Source organism: Scyliorhinus torazame, chromosome 5 (genome assembly GCF_047496885.1).
Source record: "Scyliorhinus torazame isolate Kashiwa2021f chromosome 5, sScyTor2.1, whole genome shotgun sequence".
NCBI classification, from domain to species: domain Eukaryota; kingdom Metazoa; phylum Chordata; class Chondrichthyes; order Carcharhiniformes; family Scyliorhinidae; genus Scyliorhinus; species Scyliorhinus torazame.
The window spans coordinates 125,867,165-125,891,971 of NC_092711.1; the positions used below are offsets into that span (position 1 = coordinate 125,867,165).

The 24,807-nt window shown below is 48.2% G+C and overlaps 3 long non-coding RNA genes across 3 annotated transcripts in view; 2 read left to right on the plus strand and 1 right to left on the minus strand.

Moving 5' to 3' along the window:
- The window catches only part of LOC140421854 (uncharacterized), a 514,775-nt gene that overhangs the window by 156,161 nt on the left and 333,807 nt on the right, over positions 1 to 24,807 (plus strand). The gene's annotated exons all lie outside the window — the stretch shown is intronic.
- Positions 3,296 to 12,467, minus strand: LOC140421855 (uncharacterized). Its single transcript, XR_011947129.1, has 3 exons — positions 12,390 to 12,467; positions 11,678 to 11,767; positions 3,296 to 4,410 (listed from the first exon to the last, which is right to left on the minus strand). It is a non-coding gene; the product is annotated as an uncharacterized lncRNA (long non-coding RNA).
- On the plus strand, positions 14,353 to 22,863 carry LOC140421862 (uncharacterized). Its single transcript, XR_011947137.1, has 3 exons — positions 14,353 to 14,389; positions 18,998 to 19,074; positions 22,425 to 22,863. It is a non-coding gene; the product is annotated as an uncharacterized lncRNA (long non-coding RNA).

Genomic DNA, 24,807 nt, shown 5'->3' on the forward strand with positions numbered 1-24,807 from the left:
TTTAAAAGATTCATCGACTTGCAAACTGAGTGTATACAGAAGCACAGTGCGGTTTCTGTGCTGACAGATCTACAGTGAACTTGATCTTCTCCACACACCAGCTACACGGGAAGAGAACAATTGGGATTTGATCTAAAGTGTCAGTGCTGAGAAAGTGAAATGTTCTGATTACTGAGTGAAAGTAAACCTTTCAGTGTGAATCACAATTTACTGGTACAATTGGAAAAGGCACCAAAACGTTTCAATCTCTGAAGATAAACTTCAGCCTTGAAGTTATGTTTCGGAGCTCACAAGCTGTGGGAAGCTTTGCGAATGTTTCCTCTTCACTTTTGTAAACAAGCAGAGAAGTTAACCCTTTCCCCTGACAGCACGGCAACAATTTGAAATAAAGACTTTGACTTTTAAAGATTTGGCTTCATCCCATTTGTCGGGGTCATATTCCCGTGCAAATCATCGTGGGCGGGATGGAAATTTGACGGAACATTTTTTTTTACAATCCTGATCTTTGTCATAAGTAGTCTTACTTTAACGCTGCAATGAAGTTACCGTGAAAAGCCCCTAGTCAGCACATTCCAGTGCCTGTTCAGGTACACAGAGGGAGAATTCAGAATTGTTATGCGAGTGTTTATCTAATAGCTGTAGTGGATTTTCCTTTAAGAAATGGGTGTTTATCAAATAGCTGCAGTGAAGACAGACACCCAGCTCCATCCACACTCTGATATCACTGCAGCTATTCGATAAACACTAATTTCTTAAAGATCGAGCTGGTCTTCCAACCAATCAGAGTGAATGAGGGGTGGGGCTGATCCCGATCTCCCTCATTGGCTGAGACGCTGTATCATTTTGAGTTCTTCCCATTGGCCACGTGGGCGCGGGTTCCAAAACCTCATTTCCTGCCTGAGCGATGCCGACCAATGGGAGGATTTGGAAGACCGGATGGACTCTGGTCCTCCAGCCAATCAGACTGCGGGCTTTGTGTAAGTGAAGATTGAGCTTCATACAATTTAAAAGTTCTTCCTGTGTCAAATCTCTGAGTAAAACACATTCCACTTCAATGGACTTTAAATCCCATTCACCCTCCTACAGAAATGTTACAAGGAACAACAAACGTTAACTCTGTTTCTCTCACAACAGATGTGGCACAGTGGTTAGCACTGCTGCCTCATAGCGCCATCGACCTGGGTTCGATTCCGGCCTTGGGTGACTGTGTGGAGTTTGCACATTCTTCCTGTGTCTGTGTGGGTTCCCTCCGGGTGCTCCAGTTTTCCCACAGTCCAAAGATGTGCCGGTTTGGTGGATTGGCTTTGCTAAATTGTTCCTTAGAGTCTAATGGTGAAGTGGAGTTATGGGGAGAGGTTGAGGGAAGTGCACCTGGGTGGGGAGCTCTTGTGTAGCGTTGGTGCAACTCGATGGGCTGAATGGCCGCCTTCTGCACTAGGGATTCTATGATGCTGCCAGACCTGTTGAGTTAATCTAGCATATTCTGTTTTTACTCTATATTGCACACCTTTTCAATCCACTAATTATATTTATTGAACCACTGTACCATCAACTACCAGGAGCAGTGTGTTGATGTTTCAGCTATTCCGGCCTTCGGTGACTGTGTGGAGTTTGTACATTCTCCCCGTGTCTGTGTGGGTTCCCTCCGGGTGCTCCCACTGTCCAAAGATGTGCAGGTTAGGTGGATTGGCCCCGCTAAATTGCCCTTAGTGTCCAAACAAAGGTTAGGTGACGTTACTGGGTTACGGGGATAAACAAAGAACAAAGAAGAGAAAAGTACAGCACAGGAAAAGGCCCTTCGGCCCTCCAAGCCTGCGTCGATCATGCTGCCCATCTAAACTAAAATATTCTATGCTTCCGGGGTCCGTATCCCTCTATTCCCATCCTATTCATGTATTTTGTCAAGATGCCCCTTAATAGGGTGGAGGCATGCGCTTAAGTAGGGTTATCTTTCCAATAGCCGGTGGAGCTTGGATGGGCCGAATGGCCTTCTTCTGCAATGTAAATTGAATGATTCTGCAGGATTTTCTCTCTCACGGTCTGATCCGATGGGTCTGCCTGGTGGTATTTCCCTGATGGTGGCACAGTGGTTAAGCACTGTGCGTCACAGTGCCAGGGTTCCGAGTTCAATTCTCGCTTGGCTCACTGTCTGCGGAGTCTGCACTTTCTCCCAGTGTCTGTGTGGGTTTCCTCCGGGTGCTCCGGTTTCCTCCCACAAGTCCCGAAAGATGCGCTTGTTAGGTGAATTGGACATTGTGAATTCTCCCTCTGTGTACCTAAACAGGCGCCAGAGTATGTTGACTCGGGGTTTTTCACAGTAACATCACGCAGTGTTAATGTGACAGTAATAAAAATGATTATTCTGTGTTTGGGTATTTTAAGGAGCAGGTAGAACCTCCTTGTTTTACCTGTTGTCCCCTCAGATATTCCCATCTGTTTTTGGTTAATGTGTCTGGAGTCTGAGTTCTTCCAGTCTGTCTCCAATTCTCCTTCCTGTCTCGGGCATATGGGTCTAGGTAGTTTGGTGTTGTGAGTCGTGTTGTTTGGTTGCCTGTCTGTCTCCAGCAGGTATTGTTGTCTCTCGATAATGACTGTGCTGCTACCCTTGTCTTCTGGTTATGAACATATCCGTGTTGGAGCCAAGTTCCCGGATTGTCTGTCTTTCTCTCCGGATGAGATTCTGATTGTCTCTTGCATTTCACGACTGTTACAGGGCAGAGACCAGATTGGGAGTTCTGGGAAAGCTAGGCAAGGATTTGGGAGGTGACAACATGTTCAAAGAGTTTGGAGAGAGGTTGAAGATGGGGCAGTAATTTGTAAGGATGGCAGGGTCAAGGGTTTGTTTTATTGAGGAGGGGGTGATGATGGCAGATTTGAAGGACAGAGGGACAGTACCTGAAGAGAGGGAAATGTGGACAATATCCGTGGACACAGGGTAGTTGGCTGATCAGTAGCTCAGTGGGAATAGGGTCGATGGAGCAGGAGCTGGGTCTCATGGACAAGATGAGCTCTGAGAGGGCATGAGGGGAGATGAGAGAGAAACTAGAGAAAGATGTGGGTTCAGGGCTCAGGAAAGGATAACATTTGGAGACAGTTTGGTCCGGTGGGCTCGTGGAAGGGAGGGAAGCAGCAGAGGCAGCTGATCGGATTTACTCAATCTCAGTCACAAAGATGCTCCACAAGCTCCTCACACTTCTTGTTGGAGGTGAGGATGGAAGAGATAGGGGAGAGCGAGAGAACTTCAAAAGGAACTAACTTGTGTCAGAGATATTAGAAAGTTTCAACACACTGCGTATTTCACACAAATCTAATTTATTTGACTTTTAGCCAGAATATTAGCCCCTGTAAATGGGCTGGAGTTTGTCATCAGCAAAAAGAGACCCAAATGAACATGGTTCAGTCCTGAATGTGAGTAACAGCAAAATCCAATCACTGTAGTTACTTGTGGCCTCGTTGGTGTCTCAGTAGGTGGGATGAAGTGGTGAATCCCTTCCCACACTCGGAGCAGGTGAATGGTCTCTCCCCAGTATGAATTCGATAATGGTTCTGCAGGGTGGATGACTGAGTGAATCCCTTCCCACACTTGGAGCAGGTGAATGGTCTCTCCCCAGTGTGAATGCGCTGATGTACAGTGAGGTGAAATGATCGTCTGAACCCAGTCCCGCAGTGAGAGCACCTAAATGGTCTCTCGTCAGTGTGAACACGTTGATGGCGTGTCAGACTCCCAGAACTTTTATAGCACTTCCCGCAGTCTGGACATTGAAACGGTCTTGCATCAGTGTGAACCTGCTGGTGATTCAGCAGGCGGGCTGAAATACTAAATCCCTTCCCACACTTGGAGCAGGTGAATGGCCTCTCCCCAGTGTGACTTCGCTGATGTACAGTGAGGTCAGATAATCGTCTGAACCCAGTCCCGCAGTGCGGACACCTAAACGGTCTCTCGTCAGAGTGAACACGTTGATGGCTGATCAGATCCCTAGAACCTTTATAGCACTTCCCGCAGTCTGGACATTGAAACGGTCTCTCATCCGTGTGAATTCGCTGGTGACTCAGCAGGTGGGATGACTTAGTAAATCCCTTCCCACACTTGGAGCAGGTGAATGGTCTCTCCCCAGTGTGACTGCGTCGATGAATTTCCAGCTTGGATGGGACAGTGAATCCTTTCCCACAGTCCGCACATTTCCACGGTTTCTCCTCAGTGTGACTGCATTTGTGGCTTGTGAGGCCCGATGATCGACTGAATCCTCGTCCACACGCACAACACGTGTACGGTTTCCCCGCACTGTGAACAATGCTTTCTCCTTCCATGTTCAATGATATTCCAATGATGTTCAGGGTATGATAAATTGTCAGATCTTGATGTGAGCTTGGTTTGAGTTTCTGGACTTTGAAGCCTCCCCTTCGACCACCCTGTGAAATGGATTGAAAACAGAAAATAGGGAGTGAGAGGTTGGTGAGGTTGTGAAATTTAGCTGAATGAATCTGGTCATTTGTGGGGCCGACACTAGGAAAAAGTGACCATGAAAACTGCTGAATTGTCACAAAAACCCAACTGACCTCTTTGGGAGGAGAGAGAAAGAGGTGAAGAGGGATTTTGTGTATCTACAAGACATATTAAGAGAGTAGTTGGCAAAGCAAATTCGATCTTAAGCTTCATAAACAGTAATATTGACACCAAAACTATGCTTCTGGTGGTGATTAGCACTACTGCCTCACAGCACCAGAGACCCGGGTTCAATTCCTGCCTTGGCGACTGTCTGTGTTGAGTTTGCACTTTCTCCCCGTGTCTGCGTGGGTTTCCACCCGGTGCTCAGGTTTCCTCCCGCAGTTCAAAGACGGGCAAATTAGGTGGAGTGGCCTTGATAAATTGCCCCTTAGTGTCCAGGGATGTGCAGGTTCGGTGGGGCAATGGGGTTACAGGGACAGGGTAGGAGTGTGGGCCTAGGCATGGTGTCCTTTCAGAGAATAGATGTAGACCCGATGGGCCAAATGACCCCCTTCTACACTGTAGGAATTCTATGATTCCAATTCTATTCTATGAATCTTTATAAAGCTCTGGTCGCCGCTCTTCAGGAAGGATCTGAAGGTTCTTGAGAAGGTGCAGGGGAGATTTACCAGAATGGTTCCAGCAAAGGAGGTTGAGGGGAGATTTGATTCAGGTACACAAGATTATGCCAGGTTTCGATCGGGTGGACAAAGAAACTGTTTTCATTCACTGATCGTACAAGCAGTCGGGACACAGATTTAAAATTTGGGGGAAAACCTGGATTGAACTATATAAGATCCTGAGGGGTCTTGACAGGGTGAATGTGGAGAGGATGTTTCCTCTTGTGGGAGAATCTGGAACAAGGGGGTCACTGTTGCAAAATAAGGGGTCACCCATTTCAGATGGGGATAAGGATTGTTTTTTCTCTTGAGGGTGCAAGACAGAGGGTGGCATAGCGCTTAGCACTGCTGCCTCACAGCACCAGGGACCCAAGTTCAATTCCCACCCTGACTGTGTGGAGTTTGCACTTTCTCCCCGTGTCTGTGTGGGTTTCCTCCGGGTGCCCCGGTTTCCTCCCACAGTTCAAAGATGTGCAGATTAGGTTGAATCGGTTAGGATTGTATTCGCTGGAGTTCAGAAGAATGAGTGGGGATCTCACAGAAACGTATAAAAAGTGGGTGGCGCAGTGGTTAGCACTGCTGCCTCATGACGCCGAGGACCCGGGTTCGATCCCGGCCCCGTGTCACTGTCTGTGTGGTGTTTGCGCATTCTCCCTGTGTTTGTGAGGGTCTCACCCCACAAATCCAAAGATGTGCAGTGTAGGTAGATTGGCCACGCTAAAATTGCCCCTTAATTGCAAAAAAAGAATTGGGCACTCTAAATTTACATTAAAAAAAAAACAGGGCGAGACAGAGTAGATTCAGGAAGGATGTTCCTGATAGTGGGTGTGTCCAGAAATAGGGGGCACAGTCTGAGGATGCGGGGTAGACCATTTAGGACAGAGATGAGGAGAAATGTCTTCACCCAGAGAGTGGTGAGCCTGTGGAATTCATCGCCACAGGAACTAATTGAAGCCAAAACATTGCATGTTTTCAAGAAGTAGTTAGATACAACACTGAGGGTGAAGGCGTTCAAAGGATATGGGGGGAAAGCGGGATTAGGCTATTGAACTAATCAGCTCTGATCGTAATGAATGGTGGAGCAGGCTCGAAGGACCAAATGTCCTCCTGCTCCTATTTTCTACGTTGCTCCGTATCTATGCATGTGAATGGTCCAAAAAGGTATGAGGAAGAATGTTTTTACACAGCCAGTGGCAATGACTTTAAACTTGCTGCCTATGACGGAGTTTGGAAATAGACACAATAAATCTTTTTTTTAAACTGGATAAAAACCTGAGAGAAATAAAGCTGTTAGGATACAGAGACAGAGCAGGAGAATAACTCCGACTGGATTGCTCCAGATAATAATAATAATCTTTATTAGTGTCACAAGTCAGCTTACATTAACACTGCAATGAAGTTACTGTGAAAATACCCAAGTCACCACACTCCGGCGCCTGTTCGGGTACACTGAGGGAGAATTCAGAATGTCCAATTCACCTAACAAGCACATCTTTCGGGACTTGTGGGAGGAAACCGCAGCACCTGGAGGAAACCCACGCAGACACGGGGAGAACGTGCAGACACCGCAGACAGTAACCCAAGCCGGGAATCAAACCCAGGTCCCTGCTGCTGTGAAGCAACAGTGCTAACCACCGTGCCGATTAGAGAGCTAGCATGGACTCAATGGGCCGAATGCCCTTCTCTGCCCATAATGTTTTGAAATTTTTTTTTTTAAAAGAGTACCCAATTCAATGGATGATGGAGGGTGAGGGAGCGGCGTGGAAAAGACTGTAGAGAAAGTCCTGTAAAGGGACGAGTTTAGAGGCGCTGGTGACGGCGCCGCTACCGATCTCGCCTAAAATGTTTACCACGAACCCGGTGGTGGCGGCAACATTGAATATCTGGGGACAGTGGAGGCGACAGAGAGGGGTGCGGGGAGCCCTGGTGGGGTCCCCAATCAGGAACAACCATAGGTTCACCCCAGGAAGAATGGATGGAGGATTTCAGAGCTGGTACCAGTTGGGAATTAGGAGGGTGGGAGATTTATTTATAGATGGGACTTTTGCAAGCTTGGGAGCATTGGAGGAAAAGTATAAGTTGCCCCGGGGAAATTTCTTGAGATATATGCAGGTAAGGGCGTTTACTAGACAACAGGTGAGGGAATTTCCGTTGCTCCCGACACAGGGGATACAGGACAGGGTGCTTTCAGGGTTATGGGTCGGAGAGGGCAAGGTGTCAGAGATTTACCGAGAGATGAGAGAAGAGGGGGAGGAGTCGGTGGGCGAACTAAAAGGAAAGTGGGAAGAAGAACTAGGGGAGGAGATAGAGGAGGGTATGTGGGCTGATGCCCTAAGCAGGGTAAATTCCTCTTCCTCATGCGCCAGGCTTAGCCTGATTCAATTTAAGGTGCTACATAGAGCACACATAACGGGAGCAAGATTGAGCAGGTTCTTTGGAGTGGAGGACAAATGTGGGAGGTGTGGCGGGAGCCCGGCAAACCACGCACAGATGTTTTGGGCGTGCCCGGCACTGGAAGGGTATTGGAAGGGAGTGACGGGAGTGATTTCGCGGGTGGTGAAGGCCCGGGTCAAACCAGGCTGGGGGTTAGCTCTATTTGGAGTTGCGGAAGGGCCGGAAGTGCAGGAGGCGAAAGAGGCCGACGTTGTGGCCTTTGCGTCCCTAGTAGCCCGGCGCAGGATCCTACTCATGTGGAAGGAGGCGAAACCCCCCGGACCGGAGGCCTGGGTAAATGATATGGCGGGGTTCATTAAACTGGAGCAGATAAAGTTTGCCCTGAAAGGATCGGCTCAAGGGTTCACCAGGCGGTGGCAGCCATTTCTCGACTACCTAGGGGAATGTTAGAGGGAAGACAGATGACCAGCAGCAGCAACCCAGGGGGAAGGGGGGGGGTTTAGTTTAGTTTAGGTCAAAGATAAAGGGGTTTTGTTACTTGTGTATTGTTAAAAATTTCTGTATTGTTATTGTTGCGTTTGCCTTGTAAGAGGGGAAAAATTGTTGTTTGGGAAAAAAATTTCAATAAAACATATTTAAAAAAAAAAAGAGTACCCAATTCATTATTTCCAATTAAGGGGCAATTTAGCGTGGTCAATCCACCGAGCCTGCACAACTTTGGGATTTGGGAGCGAAACCGACGCAAACGCGAGGAGAACTTGCAAACTCCACATGGACAGTGATCCAGAGCCAGGATCGAACCAGGGACCTCGGCGCTGTGAGGCAGCAGTGCGACTCACTGCACCACCGTGCTGCCAGCTGACATTTGTGTCCAATCTCGCCTTGTAATTTAACCCTGGAGGGTTCAGATATCACTCAGGTAAATCTGTGCTACACTCCCTCCGAGGCCATTCTCTCCTTCCTCAGGTTTGTTGCCCAGAACTGAACACAGTTCTCCAGGTTTGGCCTAACTAAGGTTTGTGAATCTCGGGGCTTTTCCAGTCACACTGAGACCTGAAATCTTTCCTCACAGACAGAACAGACAAATTGGGAAGCAAAAGGACTCATTACCTTACAGGACAGTGATTGACTGTCAGCCAAATAACCTTTATCCATTTTCAATATTTTTATATCCACTGAAGAGAAATGTTCAAAAATCTTTACTGTCCCAATGATTTTCCAGACACCCAGACATGAATCTCACCAAGGCAGAAGGTAAAATTTGAATTCATTGAAGGTTTACTGATGACCATGAAACCATTGTCGATTGTTGCAAAGACCCATCTGGTTCACTGATGTCCTTCAGTGAAGGAAATCTTCTATCCTTACCTGGTCTGGCCTATACATGATTCCAGATCCACAGTCAGCTGGTTGACCCTTAAAATGCTCTCTGAGATGCTCTCAGTTCAAGGGCAATTATTGATGGGCAGTGAATGCTGGCCCAGCCAGCGACACCCACATCCCGTGAATGAATAGAAAAGAAAATCTGCCATCCTTACCTGGTCTGGCCGACACGATTCCAAACCACAGCAATATGGTTAACTCTTTAAATGCCCTCCGAGATGGCCGAGCAAGCCACTCGGTTTGAGGGAAATTAGGGATGGGCAATAAATGTTGGCCCAGCCAGTGACTCCCACAAATGATTAAAATAAAATCCTGGAGACTCCAGTCAGTCAATCTGGGAGAGTTGGCATCCGGTCCAGACTCGCAGCGCACAATAATAATAATCACATATTGTCACAAATAGGCTTCAATGAAGTTACTGTGAAAAGCCCCTAGTCGCCACATTCCGGCGCCTGTTCGGGGAGGCTGGAACGGGAACTGAACCCGCGCTGCTGGTCTTGTTCTGCTTTACAAGCCAGCTGTCTTAGCCCACTGTGCTAAACCAGCCCCTTCCCTGCGGCACCTTGTCCTCTGTAAAGATGGCGGCCAGTAACCCGGGCCTGTCACCGCTCAGCTCTCACTCTATTCGGTGCTGTTTAAGACGGGACCGTTAACATTTTCCTCGGGAGTTGAAGCCTCCACGGGGTATTTATGAAGCCTCCCGGCTCACTCCGCAGCTTCTATCCCTCCCCAGCCACCCACCGGCTCTAATCCTGGAAGTCGCTCGACTGTTTCTTTCCCGCTTCTCGCACCGTCAGCAACAACCTGAACTGCGCATGCGCCGGTCACAGCCCGAATGGCGCATGTTCTAGTTACAGCCGGACTCTGCGCTTGTGCGAGGAGCTTCTGTCATGTGGATAGAGCACATTCTCAGCTGCTACACATGTTGGGTAATAAACCCGCCTTTGAAATGGATATTTTTGATATAAATTATGCTTTGCGAACTGATTATGTAGCCACCTGGGTTGGCCACTTCCCAACTTCAAATGGAGATCCGCAAAGAATGCAGGGAAATTCAGTCAAGCCAGGAAAAAAACTAGCAGGTGCAAAGTTTCCTGTGTATTAGAACTTGCAGAAACCCAGACAGCACTGAAACCAAAGCCACCTGCATATTAATGAGCGATCCCCGGGAACAATTGGAAACATTTAAGGGAAATATGGCCAAGCCAGACTCCTCGTCGCCAGCAGACAAAGGAAGGCCAACGGACACTCAGGAACCGCCCAGCGATCAGGCAACCACTCCAGGATTGGAGAAATCGATCCAAGTGATCGCAAAGTAGTCTAATCACTTGGGACCAGGTACGGGGTCCACCCCGAAAGGCAGGAAGCCCCTGGGGACTATAAAGCAAAGCCCCCAAGTTCAAATTGTCCTTCTTGACAGGGTCACTCAGCAGCTCGAAACAACCCTTGACAGTGACCTGCCTAAGTTGCTGCATCAACCAAGTAAGTCTCCAGTCAACGCTCGCTACGAGATAGGCGCTCCTAGCTACCAGTCTATACCAGCTTTGAATCCTGCAGACTCAGAATCAAATGAAAGGTCATTTGTTCTCCTGACCTGGTGGGCCAGTTCCAAAGCTAAGTATAGGCCTTTTAGTGTTAGAGATAGTCTAGTAAGTAGAGTCTAGGACTGCATTCTGAAATATGTTTTATCCTCGCAGTAGGCAATATCATTGTTTTTTATTTTCATGTTGTCCTGAGAAGGGCTGTCCCGGCAGCAGTAAGCTGGTGAATGGGAGTGAGATGGGGGGTGAAGCTGCAGTTTTGGATGGTTCGACAAGTTCAGAGTGTGGGCCGCAGCCTGGGGGGTGGGTTTGGATCTTGTGCTTGGTTTCAATTTGTGTGTGTAGGTTGGGCGTTGGTGAGAAATGGTGGGGGAGGGGTTGGCTCACTGATGATGACTATAGAACTGTTTTTGTTTTACTTTGAGGGTGTGTGTGTGGCGGCCATCTTGGGTGGACCGTTGGCCTGTACATTTCGAAGATTTGCTGGATAGTCCCTCATGGTGAAAATGGCCGATTCCGTGATGGGGGGGGGGGGGGGGGGAAGACCCCTGCTTCGACTGGTCACCTGAAACGTAAGGGGATTAGGTGGACCAGTGAGGGTTGAGGATTTTCGCTTACCTAAAAATCTAAATGCTGGTCTGGTGTTCTTGCAGGAGACTCACTTGCGGGTTAGAGATCAGACCAGACTGCGGAAGGGTGAACCAAGTGTTTCACTCGGGCTTTGATGAAGGGCTCAAGGCGCTGCAATTCTAATCAATAAACGGGTCCCTCTTTTGGTCACGAGGAACATTGCGGACACTAATGGGAGATACGTGGTGGTCAGTGGGTCATTGGCAGGTACATTGGTGGTGCTGGTGAATGGCTAAGCCCCTAACTGGGACGATGTGGCATTTAAAAAAAAAAATAGTTGGGATCCATCCCAGACCTGAATACACATCAATTAATTCTTGGAGCAAACTTCAATTGTGTGTTGGATCCTAAAATGGACTGGTCCAAGCCCATTCAACCACTACAAATACACAAAAATGGAGTGAAATCTGGACGGACCACCTGGCATGACCCAGGCACCGGAAATTACAACAGCAAACCCGGCAAAAGATAAAGAAATCTGTTCCCATCTGCAGATTGTAAAAGGATTATGGGACACAGATTTATGATTGTGAGCAAGATCCATAGGGGAGATATGAGGATGACATTTTACACAGTGAGTGGTAATGATCTGAACTCAATGCTTACACACAAAGGTTGATTACCTCCAGATCCTGATAATCCGAATGGTGCTGTCAGAATTTGATGTGAGGATTAGTTATGTGTTTCCTGTCTGCGAATCCCTTTCTAAGTCCCTGTGAAAAAAATTTACAAAATTAATCACTGTCAGTCCAGGATAGAAATTCACTACATTCTCCCCTCCTGCTTATGGGTCCAGGATGATCGCTCATGCACCCCCCCTCCCCCGGTTATACACTGTCCCTCTTGTCATCAGCAGTCCCCTGATTTTAGGGTGATGTTGACTCAGGGTTGTGAGATGCCCTGGGTCTTCATGTGGCTGAACAGAGCCGCAGAGCTTTGGACACATGGGGCAGGATGTCTAATGAGACAGTAAAATCCGGAGAACAGGTTTTGTTTCATTTCTGCCCCCGCTTTGCCTCATCAAAAAGACATTGGGACTCAAAGACTAATCCAGTTTGATGGACAAGTTGTCTCCAGTCTGAACAATGGGGAACAAGCCCCTCCCACTGATTGAAACATCGGCCAAAGACGGCAGACGCGCATGCGCCCTAATGCACATCCAATAAAGATGGCGGCCGTTAACCCGAGCCGAAGATGAGATGCTGCAGCCCCGCTCGGTACAAACTGGGTCTTAGAAACTCTTTTCCGAAGATTGCGGCTTACAACAACTTTACACAACGTTTTCGCCCACTCCCGCGATCTCTCGCTCCCTCCATATTGTTAAACGCCTCTTACCAATTTCGGACCTGAATACACAGCTCTTCTCGATCGCCATTACCCACACTGCGCATGCTTCAATCACAGTGGACCCGCCCCTCATTCACTCCGATTGGTGGGAGGACGAGCCGCCCTCACTGGGTCCTCCAATGCCACCCTCTCTTCCCATTGGTCCGGAGCTGCTGCCAATCACTCCCTGGACATTGTGATTCGGAACATGCGCGGTGCAACTGCTGTAGTTGAACAGCTGAGCGCAGGCGCGGGGATGGAGTTTGGAGCATGCGCAATTCCAGTGTTGGCCTCGGGACGAGTCCTTTGTCCTGGAGAAGCGGAGTCAGCGTCAGGCGGTGGGTGGGAGGCTTTGGGAACACTGTGTGGATCCGCAAACCCTTCACCATCATTGTCAGCTCCCTGGTTTGCAGCTGCGGAGCTTCTCCCTCCCTCCCTCCCGGGAACAGGCCCAGGTTAACGGGCACCATCCTGCTTCAGACACTGGAGGATGGTTCACATCAGAGGATGGGGGAGGGGGGACAAGAAATAAGAGCTTCCACTTTGCACTCAAATCAATGAGGACTCTGATCTCTGGCAAGGAAGGAAACCCTGGCAGGTGGGCGGGGAGGATTCTCAATTACCCGCTGGAGGCCCCAAACCCCCAATAAGAACCCACAGATCCCGAGTTTGCAGCTCCCGGGCTTGTTTGCTTCATGTCGGACCATCTGGTGGAGCAGCAGGGTGGGCGGGGCTTCAGGGCTCCAGTGATCAGGAGAGGAAACGATTGATTGTATTTTCACTCTGCACAGAGAAAATTAAGGGACAGCCTGCTTGAAGCCGTTGGAGCAGGTGTACGGTGTTGGGTGGGATGCTGCCAGAACTGTGAGTGCAGGGAATGGGCTGGTTGGCAGTCAGAACAGTTGAAATGGTGCTGCACAGATCCATTGTACGGGTTAAAACAGCATCCAGACACCATGCAGCCTGGCACTGTGGATCCAAATACAGGATAATCTGATAAAATGTGCAATGGCTGGTCTCCCTGTGGTTTGGATTCCAGCACCGCAGGAGGGAGAGGGTGTGGGACGGAGATTTACTGCTAGGGCAGCACGGTAGCACAAGTGATTAGCACTGCGGCTTCACAGCACCAGGGTCCCAGGTTCGATTCCCTGCTGGGTCACTGTGTGTGCGGAGTCTGCTCGTTCTCCCCATGTCTGCGTGGTTTTCCTCCTGTGCTCCGGTTTCCTCCCACAGTCCAAAGATGTGCATGATAAATTGCCATGATAAATTGCCCTTCGTGACCAAAAAAGGTTAGGAGGGGTTATTGGGTTACGGGGATAGGGTGGAAGTGAGGGCTTAAGTGAGTCAGTGCAGACTCGATGGGCCGAATGGCCTTCTGCACTATGTTCTTTACACAAACAAGTGGAGAAAACATGTTCTGTCGAAACTATAAATGTTTGTTCTGAATTTCTATCCTGTACTGACAGTGATGTTTGTAAACTCCTTTTACAGGATATTTGAAATCTACAGGCGTGAAATCATCCAACCTGGAAACCCACAAGGACATCCACACCATAGAGAAACTGTGGAAATGTGGGCACTGTGGGAAGGAATTCCATTCCCCATCCCAGCTGGAAATTCATCAGCGCAGTCACACTGGGGAGAGACCGTTCACCTGCACCATGTGTGGGAAGGGATTTAATCGATCGTTCAACCTTCGCACACACCAGCGAATTCACACTGGAGAGCGACCGTTCACCTGCTCTGTGTGTATGAAGGGATTCAGCAGTTCATCATACCTGCTGAAACACAAGCGTGGTCACACTGGGGAAAGACCGTTCATCTGTTCCATGTGTGGAAAGGGATTCACTAATTCAACTGACCTCCTGACACACCAGCGAGTTCACACTGGGGAGAGGCCGTTCATCTGCTCCACGTGTGGGAACAGATACACTCAGTCACAAAACCTTGTGAGACACCAGCGAGTTCACAAGTAACTTCTGAAGGTAGATTCTCCTGTCATTGAACAGGTAATCACATCCAGGACTGACCCATATTCATTCTGATAGTTGTGGTTAATTTCTGCTGCTGTTAACCACTAAAATCAACTGGAATTAACTATTCACGTATTTGTTCTGCAAGTTAAGAGAGAATAATTGATCAGCCAGGGTCTAACTGAATGGCAGAACAAACTCAAATGGCTGAACAACCTATTCCAGTTCATAGAATCATAGAATTTACAGTGCAGAAGAAGGCCATTCAGCCCGTCGAGTCTGCACCGGCCCTTGGAAAGAGCACCCTCCTCAAGCCCCGTGCCTCCACCTTATCCCCCTTTATCCCCTTTATCCAGTAACCCCTCCTAACCAGTTTGTGTAGTTTCCCCTGAGACTTCACCCACTCTCTAACTCTGCTCCAGTGCTGAAGCCACTTCCCCAGTCTCTTCCCCAGCTCTCCCATCACTTTCCATTCATCAGCTGGTGTTTGAGTCCAGGTTTATTAGGGACATGGGAACAGGAGGAGGTCATTTATCCCCCTCAAGCCTGTTCTCTTATTCATCGAGGTCATGGCTGATCTGTGACCTAACTCCATTTAGCCAGATATTATTTTAATCCTGACTTCCCCAGTCTGTTACAATGTGATTTAAAACAAACTTTTGTTTACATCAGACCATTAATGTAGGAGAGTGTCCCAAGGAAAATCTCAAAAACATCAACTAGACAGAAACTGACACTGAGGGGCACACACTGACATAGTGGTTAGCACTGCTGCCTCACGGCACCGAGGCCCCTGGTCCGATACTGGCCGCAGGTCACTGTCCGTGTAGAGTTTGCACATTCTCCCCGTTTCTGCGTGGGTCTCACCCCCACAACCCAAAGATGTGCAGGGGAGGTGGATTGGCCGCGCTAAATTTCCCCTTCATTGGAAAAAAAACCTGACACTGAGTCACACAATGGGAAGGATGTGATTGCTCTGGAAAAGTTACAGAGGAGAGTCACCAGGATGTTGCCTGGGCTGTTTTACGAGCAGAGAAGGCTGAAGTGTGCAGAATTATAAAGGAAATAGGGTAGATAGGAGGAAACTTTCCCCACGGTACAATAATAATCTTTATTGTCACAAGTAGGCTTACATTAACACTGCAATGAAGTTGCTGTGAAAAGCCCCTAGTCGCCACATTCAGGCACCTGTTTGGGTACAGAGGGAGAATTCTGAATGTCCAAATTACCCAACAGCACGTCTTTCGAGACTTGTGGGAGGAAACCGGAGCACCCGGAGGAAACCCACGCAAACGTGGGAGAATGTGCAGACTCCACACAGACAGTGACCCAAGCCGGGAATCGAACCTGGGACCCTGGAGCAGTGCAGCAACAGTGCTACCGTGCCGCTGGTGAGGGGGGTCAATAACCAGGGGGCACAGATTTATGGTCAGGGGCAAGAGATTTAGAGGGGATTTGAGGAAAACCTTTTCACCAGAGGGTGGTGGGCATCTGGTACCCACTGCCTGAAAGGTTGGTCGAGGCGCGAACCCTCACAATATTTAAGAAGCATTTAGATGAGCACTTGAAATGCCAGAGCCGACACGGCTACAGACCGAGTGCTGGGCAATGGGACTAAAATGGATAGGTGCTTAGTGGCAGGTGCAGACACGATGGCCTGAAGGACCTCTTTCTATGCTGTAAACCTCTATGACTCTAAGGGGATGTTAGGAGGGCTGACTAAAGATTTGGTTAAAGATGTAGGTTTTTAGGAGTTTGTTAAAGGGAGATATCTGTGGACAGGCAGATAGGGTCAGGGAGGAAATTCCAGTGTAGGGACGATGACTGAAGACACAGTCAATGGGGCTGAGAGACTGAAGGATGTGTAAGAGGCCAGAGTTGGACGAATGCAGAGCGCTCTGAGGATTGTATGACTGGAGGAGGTCACAGATAAAGCGAGGCTGTGAGGCCCTGAAGAGATTTGAACAGGAGCTGAGAGGTGTAAAATGGAGGCTTTGATGAAGCCGGGGCAGCTGTCGGTCAGTGAGTGTAGTTGTGATGGGTGAGTGGGATTTGGGGACGGCCGGGGAAAAGGGCGGCAGTGTTTGGATGAGGTCATTAGAATAGGCAAGCAGGCTGACCACACAGAAATACTGCAGGGATCAGGGGAGGGGGTGGGGCTGTTGAACTAGGGGTCATCCCAGGACATTGGGAACCTAATGTCCTGTCTTCAGATGGTGGCACCAAGGGGCAGCAGATCAATGAGGGGCAGAGGGGCCATCAATAGGTCGTTGGGAGACACCAAAGGACATGGAGTGAGAAGAGAAGCCATTGTTGGAGATTGAGTGGCTCTGATTGGAGAGGTCTGAGTGGAGCCGACTGAGGTCAGTGGCTCTCAGCTGGACAGTGGGGGAGAGGTGATGGAGGACGGTGCTCTCGACTGGGAGGTCAGGAGGTATGAGGAGGGATAGTGACCCACAGTCACGGAGGATGTCCTTTGTGACCTGGATTCAAGCTGTTTCAATGCTGGGACAGGAAGAGAAACCAGATTAGAAATGTTCAAACATGGAGCTGAGTGGAAAGTGGGTACAAATTTGAGAAGTGTGAAGATATTAAGTGATTCTGGAGAGGAATTGAGGGTGAAGATGAGCTGGTAGTTTACAGGGATAGAGATACTGAGGATGGGGATTTGAGGGGGTGCATGATGGGGTGGTTTACAAGGGATTGAGGATGGTAGTGAGGAAGGGGTAGTTTGTAGGGGTTGAGGGTGGGTGGCTGGATGGGTTAGTTTGCAGGGAGAGGGGGGTTGAGAGTGGGGGTGGGTGATGAGGGTTTAGTTTACTGGGACAGGGGTTTAGGGTGGGAGGTTTGAGGGGATAGTTTACCGGAACAGGGGTTGAGAGTGGGAGGTTTAAGGGGTGAGGTTTGATCTCAGTTTTAAAGGGATCAGGTAGTTTCTGAGGAAAAAGAGTTGTTTCCAATGTCATTCGGCACGAGGGTCAGGAAGGGAAGTTGGTGGATTGGCAGTTTAGTGTGAATGGGGGCAAGAGACAGAATGGGGATGAGTCTCATGGATAAGATAATCTTGGGAGTGCACAGGATAGGGAGAATCCAGATAAAGGGCTGAGGAAGAGGAACCTCGGGGATGTTTGACTTGGTGGAGAAGTGGAGGAAGCAGCTGAACAGATAGTCTCAGTGTCGGTGACAAAGAGATCTATGAGCTCCTTGCACTGAGGTCGGGAGAACACTGAGAATGGAAGCTGAGGTTATCCTTGCTTCCAGGAATGATCCAGAAATAGTGAGCAGTTTCGGCAGAGGAGAGCAGGGCCAGGTAGAGCTGGGTATGCTGCAGCTGCCTCTGGTAATGAACAGTTCACCCAGATGTGGGCCAGTAATGTTCAAATCTGCCCTTGAACTTGAGGGGGTAAAGATGGAGGGAGTGACGAGGGTGGGAGAGAGTCCGGGTTTTACTGAGGATAAAGACATCAGAGGCTGAGGGAGGAGCTGAGCTGTTCACCAGTTATGGAAGTATTCTGGCCAATGGTGAGACAGTGGTGAGTTTGAAAGAGCTGTTGTGAGTGAGTTAGGGAGAGTTTCTTTCACAGAGTGGATGCAGAGGGAAGGGGAATGCGAGTGGTGAGGGTCACAGGGAAGTGAAGCGATTTGATCTTGGCTGTGACTGAGAGACTGACATAGTCACAGTGATACTTGGAGTTTTCTGTTTTCTCTAATTTTCCTGTGTTTTTTAAAGTAAAGAAAAACTGTTATATTTGAATAAACCCCAACTTAACCTCAATAAACACGGAAATCTTCAAAATTGAATGCTGAATATTTTAATCGATACTCAACTGATCCTGCACTCATTCATTCTTTGTGAGTTTTCTTTCTGGGGAGAACACTAGATAAAAGCAAAATACTGTGGATGCTGGAAATCTGAACTAAAAGTAGAAAATACTGGATAAACTCAGCAGGTCTGGCAGCATCTGTGGAGAGAGAAACATAGTTCCAGTTTGTTTTTACGTGTGTAACAGTCTGGCCATCACTGAGAACAGGAGGATGGTAACTGGAACTTGGCAGAAATAATTGGACACAGATCAGTTGCCCAGAATTTGGTTGTTTTCAAGTCAATAATGATGCAGGAGTATTAAGAAGCTGTTGAAATGCATTGTACTTCGCATGGGTCGTGCAGTGGTTAACACTGCTGCCTCACAGCTCCAGGGACCCGGTTCGATTCCTGCCTTGGGTCACTTTCTGTGTGCAGGTTAGGTGGATTGGCCATGCTAAAATTGCCCTTAGTGTCCAAAATTGCCCTTAGTGTTGGGTGGGTTACTGGGTTATGGGGATAGGGTGGAGGTGTGCGGTTGGGTAGGGTGCTCTTTCAGAGAGCCGGTGCAGACTCGATGGGCCGAGTGGCCTCCTTCTGCATTGTAAATTCTATCTATCTATGTTTGCACGTTCTCCCTATGTCTGCGTGATTTTCCTTTGGGTGCTCCAGTTTCCTCGTATCAGTGATGCTAAATCCAGCTTGGAATATGAGAATGCTAACCCACTGAACTGAAATTGAATGTTTTTCATGTGAACTTTTCTTTATCTGCTGATTATTGGAGCAGTGAATGATTGAAAATTGGTTACAATTAAATGTAACGGTTATTTTTTTGATGTCAGAGTGACGAAATGGATGTTTGAAGTGGCTCGTTAATAGAAAAGAAAAGAACTCTGCAGGGATCTTCTCTGGGATCCTGGTTAGTATGATCCGTTTCAAAAAACGAAATACAGAACAATATATATTAATGATTTGGATGAGGGAACAAAATGTAATATCTCACAGTTTGCAGATGATACCAAGTTAGGTGGGAGGGTGAATTGTGCTGCGGATGCAGGGATCCTACTGCAAGATCTGGACAGGTTGGGCGAGTGGGAAAATCAATGGCAGATGCAGTATAATTTGGATAAGTGTGAGGTTATTCACTTTGGAAGCAAAAACAGGAAGGCAGCTTATTACCTGAATGGTTGTAAATTGGGAGAGGGGAGTGTGCAGTGGGACCTGGGTGTCTTTGTGCACCGGTCGCTGAAGGTAAGCATGCAGGTGCAGCAGGTTGTAAAGAAAGTTAATGGTATGTTGGCCTTCATTGCGAGAGGATTCGAATATCGAAGCAGGGATATGTTGCTGCAATTATACAGGGCCTTGGTGAGGCTGCACCTGGAATATTGTGTGCAGTTATGGTCTCTCTCTCTGAGGAAGGATGTTCTTGATTTCGAGGGAGTGCAGCAAAGGTTTACCAGACTAATTCCAGGGATGGTGGAACTGGAGAGATTATGAGGAGAGATTGTCTAGATTGGGATTGTTCTTGCTGGAGTTCAGAAGAATGAGGGGGGATCTCCTAGTGACTTATAAAATTCTAACAGGACTAGACAGGGTAGATGCAGGGAAGGTGTTACCAATGATGGGTGTGTCCAGAACCAGGGGTCACAGTCTGAGGATTCAGGGTAAATCATTTTGGACAGATATAAGGAGACATTTCTGTGTAAGTGGCTTCCTGTTATCTGAAATGTACTGATTTGGAAGAAACTAGTTAGTGAAGCAGCAGAAAGGGAATCAGATTCACTTAACCAGATGGATAAATTCATTTTTACATTGTTCCAGGGATCAAATTGGAGACCCAGGTATAGGGGATGGAACAATCAACAAAGTTGATGTGGGAATTGTCAACACACCTGTAAAATGTTTTGCAACATTTTACTGTGACGAAGGCACTGTATAAAACATGCGGTAGTTACTGATGACTCTGGGATGGTGTTCAGTTATTCATTGGGTGGATACAATCATCAGGCAGAAAGGCTGTTCATCAGTTGTATGCAGAAAAAAATTAATTCCGTTTTCACATTTGGTGACATCAGCACAGTCACACTGGAGGCAGACTGTTCAGATACTTAGCAGTTAACAGTCCAGCTTCAAAACATCAATAGATTGGTAACACGATTGGTGCGTTGTGATTGGTGAGAGGCTGTTTAAATGTCATGTGTGTGGAAAAAGATTCATTCATCCCACCTGATCACTCACGAGTTGTTTCAAATTTGACCAGCTTCTAATGTTTTTATATCCAGGACGGGGTGGAATGTGGCGCAGTGGTTAGCACTGGGGCTGTGGCGTTGAGGACCCGGGTTCGAATCCCGGCCCTGGGCCACTGTCCGTGTGGAGTTTGCACATTCTCCCCATGTCTGCGTGGGTTTCACCCCCACAACCCAAAAGATCTGCAGGTCAGGTGGATTAAATTGCCCCTTAATTGGAAAAAATAAATTGGGTACACTAAATTCAAAAAAAGAAAAACAATTATATCCAGGACAGCACTATGGTACAGAACCAATACACTGGAGCTTTTCACACAATTACTTACTAATTTCCTATCTGGGCCCTTTAGCTAATCGGATCACAAACGGTAATTTAGACTTCACCAGATTGCTATTAATGGTGGAACGCTTACCCATCATTCACAGCGTGTCAGAATGTGACCTATGTTCTCTACAAGGAAAGACTGCGCAGTCGCGGGGACTGCTGTGTTTGGAGCATGCGCAGTTTGGTTAACGGGTTGAGAACCTGCGGTTTCGGGTGAGAAAGGACTGGAGAGGAATGGGGCTGGCGGGAGAAACGGAACTGATTGTGGGCCAGGGGAGCGGGAAAACTTCTTGAGAAACCATGTTTAGGCCTCAGATCCCGAATTCCAAACTACCGGGCCCCGCGTGCGGCTCCTCTGAGACTTTTGTTGGAGCCGGTTTAACGACCGCCATCTTTACCGGGTTAAGGGCGCATGCGCGGTGCTCCTTGTCCTGTCAGCAGGAGGAGAGGATGTTGTGACTTTCTCTCCTGGACTGACAGGGATGGATTCTGAAAACTCCTTTTACAGGGGGTTGGTCAGAAGGAGGGGGTTTGCAGAAGAGAAACCAATGTCTTTTTCTTGTGGAGCATTTTACTGGAGTCATGTTTTGAGCATTTCCAAACTCTGTCTCCCTATTCGGGTCATGTAAGTGGATTGTAGATTGCTGTGAGTGTTAGACTGTATTGCCGCACCTCATTCACCCCCTGCTTCCATGCCAAGTTCCAAGCTGCAGGCTCCTGCTGATCAATGTCTGCCTCCAGTGGGGATGTGGGACAACTGTCAGGCGCAGTAATCTCAAAGGGTTGGAGGAAATTATACTCTGTAATATACAATACTCCATATGCTTCTCCCGATGTCCATGTATTTATCGTATGTCCTATGTTTTTCATTTATGGAATGATCTGCCTGGACTATACGCAGAACAATACTTTTCACTATACCTCGGTACACGTCTCAATTTTATGTCGGGTTGAAGGTGGGAGGTGGGCCAGGAGTGTGTTAGAATAATCAAGTTTAAAGGTAACAGTTGCGTTTATATAAGTTTCAGAAGCAGATGACCTGAGGCAGGGGTTAAGTGAGGCGATGTTACTGAAGTGGAAATAGGCGGTCTTAGTGATGGTGCAGCTATATAGTAGGAAAATCATCTCTGGTCAGATATGACACCAAGGCTCTCAACCGTCTTATTCAGCTTCAGAAAGTTGCTGGGGAAAGGGATGGAGTTGGCAGCTACGGTTGAAGCAGGGACTGACGACAATGGCTTCAGTCTTTCCAATATTTAATTGGAGGAAATTTCTGTTCATGCAGCACTCTATGTCAGACAAGCCAGGACAATGTATGAGTTGGGGGGAACTTGGAGATGACGTTCTTCACATAAACCTGCTACTCTCGTCCATCTAGGTCGTAGGGGCCGAGGATTTGGAAGACTGTGTCTGGTTGTAGATATATAGATCTTTCTCCTTTAACCCCTGCTTTTCCCACTTTTCCCTACGTCTCCCACAGAGACCAGAGTCTTGTGTCAGTCCAGACTGGGTGGCAGCCTCCCTTCCCTGAAGGACATGAGTGATCCAGTTGGGCTTCTGCAACAATTCAGCAGTTTTCCAGGTCACTTTTTCTGAGTGCTGGCCCCACAAATGACCAGATTTATTCAGCTCAGTTTCAGAAGCTGTTTTTGTGGTTTCTTTCTCACTTTTTCTTTCTGTTTTCAATCAATTTCACAGGATGTAAGAAGGGGAAGTACGTACAGTCGGGAAACTCCACCTAATCATTCCATCAAAACGTGACAGTCGCTGAAATTTTTGTAACCTGAATATCATCGGATTAAGAACATAGAACTGAAAAGCACCGTTCACAGTGGGGAGAAACCGCTTTCTGGGAGGTTTCCGCCAACATCTGGCCTGTCAAAACAGAAGTACAGTCATTCCATGGAGAAATCATGGAAATGTGGGGACTGTGGTAAGGGATTTAGTTACCCATCCAAGCTGGAAATTCATTGGCGTAGCCACACTGGAGAGAGCCGTTCACCTGCTTCACATGTGGAAAGGGATTCGTTCGGTCATCCCACCTGCTGTCACACCAGCGTGTTCACAATGGGGAGAGAGCATTCACCTGCTCTGAGTGTGGAAAGGGATTCACTCAGTCATCCAAACTGCTGTCACACCAGCGAGTTCACACTGGGGAGAGACCGTTCAAGTGCTCCGAGTGTGGGAAGGGATTCACTCAGTCATCCTACCTGTTGACACATCAGCGAGTTCATAGTGGGAAAAGACCATTTAAATGCCCAGACTGTGGGAAGTGCTATAAAAGTTCCGGTGCACTGATGCGCCATCAACACATTCACCGTCAGGAGAGACCATTCAGGTGCTCTTACTGTGGGACTGGGTTTAGACAATCATATAACCTCATTGTACACCAGCGAGTTCACACTGGTGAGAGGACGTTCACCTGCTCCAATTGTGGGAAGGGATTCACTCAGTCATCCAACCTGCTGAAACATCAAAGAATTCACAACTAACTACAATGGTTGGATTCTGCTGTTAATCACATCCAGCCTGAAATATGTTCAATGGGTCTGTTTCTGCTGATGTTGATGAATCCAGGTCAGCATAGTAGCACAATGATGAGCACTGTTACTTCACACAGGCGGCACGGTAGCACAGTGGTTAGCGCAATTGCTTCACAGCTCCAGGGTCCTTGGTTCGATTCCCGGCTTGGATCACTGTCTGTGTGAAGTCTGCACGTTCTCCCAGTGTGTGCGTGGGTTTCCTCCGGGTGCTCCGGTTTCCTCCCACAGTCCAAAGATGTGCAGGTTAGGTGGATTGGCCATGCTAAATTGCCCATAGTGTCCAAAATTGCCCTCAATGTTGGTGGGGTTACTGTGTTATGGGGATAGGGTGGGCGGGGGTGGGCTTCAGTCGGCTGCTCTTTCCAAGAGCCGGTGCAGACTCGATGGGCCAAATGGCCTCCTTCTGCACTGTAAATTCTATGATATAGCGCCAGGGACCCGGGTTCGATTCCCGGTTTGTGTCACTGTTTGTGCGGAGTCTGCACGTTCTCCCCATGCCTGCATATGTCTTGGTATTGATTGGATCGTACAATTATGGAGATGTGCTTGTTAGTATTGCAATTAGGTCAGCATATAGATGAGACAAATGAGGTAATTGGAACCACCAGTTGTGATTGAGTATCGATGGGCGAAAACAATTGCAAACCTCTGATTGGTATATGTAAATTACCAATTACCTTCCTGTAAGACGACCTGAAGGTATAATAATGTATTGTTGAGAGAGTCTGGATGCTATTCTCTGGAGATAGCTCCCATATGCATATGTCTGAATAAAAACCGGCGAGAAAGATACTCCATGTGTCGCCTGGTCAGTTACATGAGCAGTAAGTTCGACAACTGCAAGTTCCCCAAACACCAGATATTGTTTCTGAATCATTCCCGCCCACCTACCAGGGTGGCACCTGATTGGCATCTCGTGACCAATAGGAAATTAAGGGGTGCCTGAAGGACTGCTTTTAACCGACGGTCCTCCAACCAATCAGAATGCGAGGGCGGGACTTAACAGCTGATTGGCTGCTCGATACAGTCGCCCCTCTGAAGATGGCGGCCGTTAACCACTGAGCGGAAAGAGCCCGAACAGTGACCGCTGGTTTGAACCCAGCACCAGCTTCTTATTCGGGTTTGGAGCCTGATGGGGTGTATTTGCAGCTTTCCTTTCTGCCCCACCCACCGGCTCCATTCCACCCGCTCACACGGCAGCTTCTCATGACTGAGAATTTCCACATGGCGTCCTGAGGTCAGCTTCATATTCACACTGCGCATACTCCAGATCACACGCCCGGGTGATTGACGGAAACTCTGGACCAATAGAATGAGGGCGGGGCTGGAGGACCAAGTGCGAGCGGCTGACCCTGCAGCCAATGGGAGTGAATGAGAGGCGGGATTGGAGGACCGAGCGGGAGCGGCTGGTTCTGCAGCCAATAGGAGTGAATCAGGGGCGGAACTGGAGGACCCAGCGGGAGCCCCACTTGTGTTTGTCCAGGATATGAGAAACATATTGCTTTTCCCACATGGGACTGGATGTGCTCTCCACGGGA